Source organism: Alligator sinensis, unplaced genomic scaffold (assembly GCF_000455745.1).
Source record: "Alligator sinensis unplaced genomic scaffold, ASM45574v1 scaffold280_1, whole genome shotgun sequence".
NCBI classification, from domain to species: domain Eukaryota; kingdom Metazoa; phylum Chordata; order Crocodylia; family Alligatoridae; genus Alligator; species Alligator sinensis.
The window spans coordinates 4,636,839-4,645,861 of NW_005841835.1; positions in this window are offsets into that span (position 1 = coordinate 4,636,839).

Below are 9,023 nucleotides of genomic sequence, written 5' to 3' on the forward strand. Positions count from 1 at the left end.
AAGGAACACTGCTTGAAATAAATTGCTGCTTAACTCTGAACAACCCTTGTCCATAAGGTAAATTTGTTTTCTGAACTACCTAGCAAAATATAGAAATGTATTCTCCCCTCAGCACGAGCACATGTAATTTCCATCAGCATCAACAGGAGTTACATGTACATAATGAGGAGAAAATGTGTGCCACACTGGTCACTTCACAGGAGAATCTCTAAACCAGTTTATATTACATCTGCTGGACTGAAAAGGCTATTAAAACAGCCTCTGATAAATTTTCCTAGAACAGTTGAAAATAATAAGCATAAAGAGGCTAGTTATACCTTTATGTTCCTAACATTTCTGACCTGATAAAAAGATTTCAAGAGTTGAAGACACCAAATAGTTTTTTTTAGCAACTTTCTTACAAATGTTTCTCAAAAAGCTTTGAAAAGGGAAAAACACATTTCATTCAGCAACAAATAAACACAGAGGAAGAAAGAAATGAATGGGTGAAGACAAGGGAGATCATATATGCTTGCAGCTGAGATTAAGCTGGATAGAATGTCCATGAGGTGCAGGGATATTGCAGAGAAAAGATACAGAGGCTGCAAGAGAAAGGATTGGCATACTAGCAGCAGTAAAACTGTGCAGGTGGAAAAGAGAGACCAGTATTGATGGGTAGGATAGGAAGTGGAGAAGGGTTGGGGGAGGAAGAGAGAGAAATTAGAATTCTATGCAGTAGATTAAATCAAAAGCATGATGGCTTTCAATGTAAAAATGATGTGTAGATTACACCTTGCTACCTTGGGAGAGTTTTAAAACATAACACTGATACATATATTTACTAAAAACTATATGTAATCAGAATGAAATGTAGCAGAGGGTACACTGAAGAAAGTGGAGATATTATCTGGCAGAGGTTAAAACAAGCTACAGTTCCTACATGATAAATTTACTGTGCCTGGTATTGGCACTGGCAAGCATGTCATGCTGCTCTGCACAAATTGTCTCCTAACTGGAAGCAGCAAGACAGCAGGGGTGAGGAAATTAGTATGGAGATAGGGAAATAGTCAGTGTCATTCAGCAGTGCCAACTAGCTCAGCTGAAATGGATGGACATAGCTATTCTGCTTCTGATTTAGGAAGCAATCCTTGCAGAGACCATGGCATGCTTAATGGCATTGCTGCTGAGCATGATACATTTACATTGTAGATGTGGCCTGAGTACCACAATCAATGTATTAAATGTATTGCATTCTATTCTATTATATATGTGCACCAGCAATCAATGAAAAAGAAAAGTTTTAGATTGTACACCATGCAAAGTATCTGATATCACAAAAGAAGAGCTTCACATTATTTTCAAAGCTAATTATTGTAGTACATCATCAAAAACATTAATCAGTCTATTTCTTGACAATAGTTAAATTCGGTTGATTATCTATAATCTAGATTAACTAAAGGGACCTAGATGTTGTGACCTTGAGCATTGCAATGCTTAGAAATGCCCTGCCACTAAGCAGTATTTACACCCATAGGTAAGGTACTCAGGCTCCCTCATACAATACAAGGGGAGAGCAAGGGCCCTAAGAAAGTGGATTCACAGAAGCCACCACAGTGAATGAGGTTCTAACTAATCAAGCCAATTGCTTATGCCAAGGGGAGGGATTTGGACTAAGCCCCCTCCTTTAAAGCTATATCTATATGATACATTCCCTGTCTGTGTCCAGATGAGCAGGGGCCCTTTGTTGCAGGCCATGCCCAGCTCCTCCTGGCTTCTGGGCAGGCTCCGTGTGCTGCAGGTTGGGGGCTGTCTGGGGCACAGGGTGCTTCAGTGCAGGAAATGCCCTGCAGGCAGCCCCTGTACTGAGGCACCCTGCACCCTAGCTGGCTGAAATATGGGAGCCCGGGGTGTCTGCTCCCCTATCTCCATGTGCTGCGAGCCCCTGCACTAAGGCACATTATGCCCCAGCCAGCCACTCAGTGTGGAGCCCCCCGTGGAAATCCTGGTAGCAAATTTTGCCCCTGTGCTGCAAATTAGCAGCTCTGTGCATGGTTTAATGTGCAATGCATCCGGTTTGTGGTGCCACAAGCCACATGTGCCTGCATGTATGGAAGTGCTCCCTGTGCCTGGTGGCAGCACTCTTAAACATGCTGTGCTGCTTTGCATGGGCAGTCCCCAAACTAGAAGCAGTGTTGCTGTATCCTCCAGTGGGCTTTTAGTGTGGGAGAAAATTAATTGGCGCTATCACTCAATAGTCATAATTAGCCCACCAGAAGCACTGGGTTGACTTCTTGTTTAGGAGTCAGCTCACATATGTTAGTGCAGTGCTTAAGGCCACTGCCATTGGGGAGGGTAAGTTTATTATACAGTTATAGCCTAAGAAATATAGGCACCTAACTCCAAGCTACAGAGGGGTTGGCTCCTTCCACTTGGGATTCACAACTGTGAATCTGCCCCTGGAATCTGGTGCCTTATCTAATGAACTCTTTCTTATAGAAAGACTGAGAAGGAGGCACATACCCACTCTGGCATCTAGGATCTCAGTGGTGAGAACATTCATCTGTCACACAGGAGACCCAGGTTCATATGCCTTATCTATCAGATTTATTACAAAAAGACTTTGGCCGTGTCTTCTGCCTTCCACAAGAGTGCTCTAAACCAGCCGTTCCCAATCTGCGGTATGCATACCACCAGTGGTATGCAGACAACATGTCAGTGGGACGCGTTAACCGATTTATTATAATTACTTTATATGATAAAAATGTGTTGGTGGTACTTAAAGTTGTATCATTTTAAATTGGTGGTGCACAAGCTGTCAGAGTTTGGGAACTGCTGCTCTAACCATTGGGCTACTGCATTCTCCAGTGTGTGTCTTTGTTAGGGGAAAACTCATGCTTTCCTGTTGAAACTGTATCACTCACTTTGTATAAATTACTTCAATATTCATTGGCCCAAAAAAATAAGTCTCTGTAAACAGGAGGCTATGGCACTTATATGAGCGTTGTGAAAGGAAGTTCAATCCCTAGGCCAAGAAATACGTAATTACATGGGACAGCAGTAGGGAACCACCTTCTGACAGCGTTCCATGGGGTGCTAGGCTCACTCAGGCCACGTTCAGATGAGTACAGCTGTGTGGTATGGGGTGCTGTAGACATGTCTGTGACACCACATACCACGTTTGGCTGTTTGTGCAAAAAAAGTGGAGCAGTGCATGTGGGGGCAGCGTGCACTGCTCAAAAGTGGAGCTGGGCTGCCTGGAGCCATGCTCTGGCAGGCTCCAAGAAGCAGGATAGCCACTGATGCAGCCCCAGGAAGCCCCCAGGACTCCACATAAGGCTGCTGGGGCCAGCCCAGTACTGGCCCCAGCCTCCCCTACCCCACCCGGGGTAACCTACTGCACGCCAGAGGGCATGTGGCACAGGCGTTGCCTAAGGACAACTAGCGGCATCACAAGGTGCAACACTGCTAGTTGTCCCTGTGGAACCAAACATCTATGCTCATGTGGACACAGCCTCAGAGACTAACAGATCAGAATCTGCAGTAAATTGGGTATGGGGAGTATCTAGTTTGTAAATCCTGTCACGAACCACTTGGTGTTGTCAAGATTTATCCAGTTCTGTGGCCCATACGAATTTAGACACATAGGGGACTTCACAAGCAGAAATGTAAGTGCTAAAAGACTTTGAGTGCTCATTTCATGCCACAGTGGCCTGGGGGTTTTGTGACTGCCCATGGTGCCTACATGTGAGACTTGAGCATCCAAATGTGAAGTGAGACTGAGTTCTCCTTATAAATATAGCACTGGGCGACTAATATTTTACACAGTTCTGTTGTAAAATAATTTGAAAGAAATTACCTCTAGCCATATATGCTGTATATACTATGGCACCACAGGGTCTGGCTCACACATAATGGGGTATTCTCTCTTCCTAGAGTACCTGCATATAACTCTCTTCAAGATTAATGGGTGTGAAACATGGAGATATGTTATTCTCAGCAATTACAAAACTGATTAATTAGTTAATATTTATAAAGTGCTTTGGAAGTGGGAAGTGTCATAACAGTGCTTTGTGTTATTGTCACTAAGCTCTTAGCTAACAATCAAAAATATTTAAGATAATACTCAGAGCATCCATCAAGCTCCACACAAAAGGAGCGGTGCAGGGGAGATTTATGCACAGGGCCCTATTTAGTGTTAATGGGAATTGTTCTAGTAAATCCCCTGTGGGCTAGTGGAAGACAAGATCCTTTGTTGGGTAATATACCAACAACGATAATTAATTGCTTGCAAAATGATTAGGAAAATGAATAGTCTGGACTCATTTTGACACTACAGAAAGAAAAGGCCTGTATGCTTTAACTCAAAACAGTCTCTTGGTCCTGAGCTGAGTCGCGTTTTGCTGGAGCTCAATATTATGCCTCTCAGAACAGATCTTGATCAGAGCGCTATGGGGATGTCTCCTCTCCCTAGGCCAGTTTTCATCTGCATTTGGAAGGCATGACTTCAGGGAAGTTATATTGTCCCATATCTCCCTCTTCATTCTCCCATCTCTTTCTTGCCCACTCCTCCTGCCTGTCAGTACTCTAGAAGGGACATTGTCTGAGTAAATATTTATGAATTTTAGAAATTGTGTCAAAATTAAGAAGTTCTAGACACCTGTAATATCAGGTTATTTTTTTGTCTCTTGGTAGAAATGTGTTTTAGATTTTTTCTCTCTCTAAGTTGTAGGCCTGGCCTGAGTATGAATGAGTTAAATATTAGTGTAAGAAAATTCTTTGATTCATTTTATTACTAGCCTGAAGTTTATATTTGGGAATGCAGAAAGTATTTGGAGAATTGGGTCTTGAAATGCAGAAAGAAGTTCAGATTCATGGCCCTGCCTATGATTCCATTTCATGGCTTCAACAGCACAGAGGGGATTAATGCTACCTCAGACAGTTAAAAATTATCCTTAACTACTTCTCCACCTTAGAGATGGGACATGGAAGGAGCATCTCAATAGCAGGAGGAAGAAAGCACTTTCAGAGTAGTTAAATTTGACTGGAAGTAATTTTAGGAGAACAGGAGAATTGTGCACATCTACATGTTCATTCATGTGCTTTTGCTAATGCATATTAAATTGAGTATCTCCATTGTGAGGTACTAGAAAAAGGCACATTAGCCTATTTTAACACACATTAGAGAAAGTGCATAGTTTTTTGGGTACTTTTACATGTGCTCCATGGGTGGGGGAGACGCTTTAATTAGCGCGGCTCCAAGAGCCGCTCTAATTAAAGTGCCACCATATCTCATGTATCAGCGTCCCTGCACTTAAAAATGGCAGTAGGGGTGTTTGAACTAAAGCTTGTTTGTCAAGCTGCCATTTTTAAGTGTGGGGACGCTGATACACAAGATGCAGGAGGCCGCTGGAGCGTGGTGCTCCAGCAGACTTGATTAACTGAGTCTGCTCCGACGCGCTGGAGATCCAGAGTGTGGGAGCAGCCTCACTGCTTGTATATAGGCACGAATTCCAGAGTGTTGGAGCAGCCTCACTGCTTGTATATAGGCACGATTTGTGATGCTTTAATACACATTAAAATAGGCTAATATGTATTAAAGTGCATGTGTAGACACACTTAGCATCTTCTCTGAACCTCTTTAGTTACAATGAATGTTTTGGTTAAGTACTTAACATGCATCTTCAGCATAAGAAACAACTGACTGATTTAGATTCACTAATATTTGATCTGATTTATTTCTTGGGAAGAATGCCTGAAGCTTTTTCTTTAGTGTCCCCATATACTCTTAGTCCTGCTACATTTTATTGTGTCCTACACTTACCTAGACTATGGGCTCCTACACACGTGCGGGGAGCCTGCTCCAATGCACAGGAAATCCAGCATGTTGAAGCAGATTAATCGCATCTGCTGGAACACAGAAATTGATGCACTCCAGCAGCCTCACATGTCATGTGTATCGGTGTCGCTATGCATCTCCGAGCTGACAAAATGATGCCCATCCTAGCATCATTTGAAATAAAATGCATCCAATGAACTTTAGTTCAAAGCGCCCCACTGCCCTTTTTTCAGTGCAGGGATGTGCAGCAACGCTGATACATGTGACACACAGGCCCTTTTAATTAGTGTAGCTTGCTAATTAAAGCACCCGGCGCCACACCAGCAACATACGTAAAAATGCCCTAAGTGACTAATGTAACAAAGGAACACTGTAACTTAAGGAAGGAATTTGTTAAAAGAAGTGCATAAACTCTTCCTGCTCCTCAGAAGTGGGCAGGGAGGTTACATGCTGATTTTTGAGTCCACAGGTTATTACCTTGCCATTGGCTTGTCCATGTTATAGGACAGGGGTAGCCAACCTGCATTACAGATGCCAAAAGGAGCATAGGCAGCCTCTGCGTGTGGCACTTGGGAGATTGGGGAGGAGACAGGCAGGACAGTGGCAGATAAGACAGAAAGCAGAAAGCAAAGCAACACATTGGACAGGGAGCACAGGGCTGGGAGCAGAAAAACCAGGCAGGGGAAGAGGACTGGAGTGGCACTTGAGGAGGGTGTGGGGTAATTTTTGGCATGCCTGCCAACAAGCTTAGCCCCCACTGTTATAGTTTCATAGTTTCATAGTGCTTAGGGTCGGAAGGGACCCTTCATAGTGCTTAGGGTCGGAAACAGATCATCAGGTCCAACCCCCTGCCCCAGGCAGGAACGAGTGCTGAGGTCATAACACCCCAGCCAAATATCTATCCAGCCTCCTCTTGAAGACATCCAAGGTAGAAGAGAGCACCATTCCAGAGCCTGGCAGCCCTAACCGTAAAGTAATGCCTCCTGATGTCCAGCCTGAACCTTCTCTCTAAAAGAGGAAAAAGTATCTGCATGCATGATACCTATGCCCCTCTTCCTAACTTGTATGGTGTAGAACAGTGTTTCTCAACCCATGGTACACATACCCCTGGGGGTATGTGAGACACAGACAGGGGGTATGTGGGTGCAGCATTTTGGTCTTTGCCTGCTCAGGCCAGAAGTTCCAGCCACTGCCTCTCCCGCCATGTCCAGTGCACCGGGGCTTTCACTCCCCAGCATCCGTGTGCTGGGGGATAGCGAGAGAGGCCCTGAGCAGGCTACTTTGTCCCAGGTCACAGAGCAACAAATGGGACTCGGCTTGCAGTGGCGAAACTGGAAGTGCTATGGTGGGACTTTCAGTTTCACTTTTGCCGCATCAATCAGCAGGGGGTACGTAAGGTACCAAAGGTTGAGAACCACTGCTGTAGAATCGTAGGGCTGGAAGGGACCCCAAAGAATCATTGGGTCCAGCCCCCTGCATGAGCAGGAAGACATCCGGGGTCATGTGACCTCAACCAGGTGACCATCCAGTCTTCTCTTGAAGACCTCTAGGGTAGATGATTGCACAACCTCTGTGGGGAGCTTGTTCCATAGTCTGGACACCCTCGTTGTAAAGAAGTTTTTCCTAATGTTCAGCCTGAAACTATCTTCCAGGAGTTTGTGACCATTCTTTCCAGTTTTCCCCCAGGGCGCCCTGGTGAACAGTTGTTCACTGAGCTCCTGATGTATTCCTCTGATAAAGTGGTAAGCTGCAATCAGGTCCCCTCTAAGCCTTCTTTTCTTCGGTTGAAGGGTCTGAAATCCCTCAGCCTCTTCTCGTATGGCTTGCCATGCAAGCCTCTGATCATAGAGATCAGATGTATGTATGGTATATGTATGGTGTATAAAGATATAAACCCATGTATTGGTGTATGGAGATATATCTAACATGCTTATTCCCTCCTGAGAAGATGCAACTGGGACTGCAGCCAGTAAGCCACGTTCTTTAACTACTTGTGTGTTACAAAACTCTGCATTTTTAATGACCAGTGGAGCTTCCATACATGTCTGTTTTACTCTTTTTATTGGTTAAGTTCACAGAAAACCCACATAATTATTGCATAATACCTTCATGAATCAAACTCTTAGTGTGCAATTCAAGTTGCAGTAAAATAAGTGTGCTTCATATGTTAACAATTATGGGCTAGATTTATAAAAGCATTAGACATTGTTTATATTGGCTTTACCAAGTATTTTATTCATAAAAGAGTGTTTAATGCACCTAAAATAAATCCACCTTCCTCTGAAACTCTTTAAAACTGTTTCTGTGCAGATGATTCACTTGCTATTATGTATCTTAGGAATGTAACATGTAAAACCTGGATGGAGTTCCTATTCAGACTCTCTGAACCTCAGCCCTTTTATTTTTCAAAAGAAATAATCAGGTACACGAGTAAGATATTTATTTGATTTATATGGTACCCTTTCCTTAAAAGGCTCATGGTGGCTGACAGTAAAAAGCAACAAAACTTAAAAGCAGATAAAACATTAATTAAGATGTATACTTACATAACAAAAACTCCCCATGCGACCCCCAGTTTAACGTTACATGTGATATCCTGGTCTACACTGTGCTTCATTTGCAAGATTTCAAGCTAGGGTGGTAAGAATCATTTGAAGTGGGCTTAATCCTCCTGTAGGTCAGTGAATCTACAGTGATGTACACCTTGCCCATTAGGTGCAAGTCAAGACAGGATTTGGCCCATTAAGAGAATCAAAAACACTAATTAAATTCCATCAACTTTCCCATATGCTCCCCATTGACTTCAGTGGGTCTGATTTTTTGTTGTTTACAACTGTAACTTCCTTAAAGCCATACACTCAGCAGAAGAAGAGACTCCAGACCATTGTGTTTATACTTGGTGCACCTTAACAGGGAATTTGTCTCATTGGTCCAAAAGAAGGTGTGCAAAGAATGTGGGATTAGGCTCTACCTATTTTTGGTATTACGTCTCACATGCAGCATGTGGATGGAAACACATAACAGTTATTTTGCAATATTGAATTCTTTCTTGAAATAATTTTGAAATGACATGCTACTTCATAGCCATTTTCTCAGTGTACACAAAATTGTGTTTATTTTTTCTTTAGAATTGTACAGATTGTTATAGAATATAATATTTAAAAAGTCATGGTGATGAGCTCTGCTCTGGAAGGAAAAGTTGGGGTAC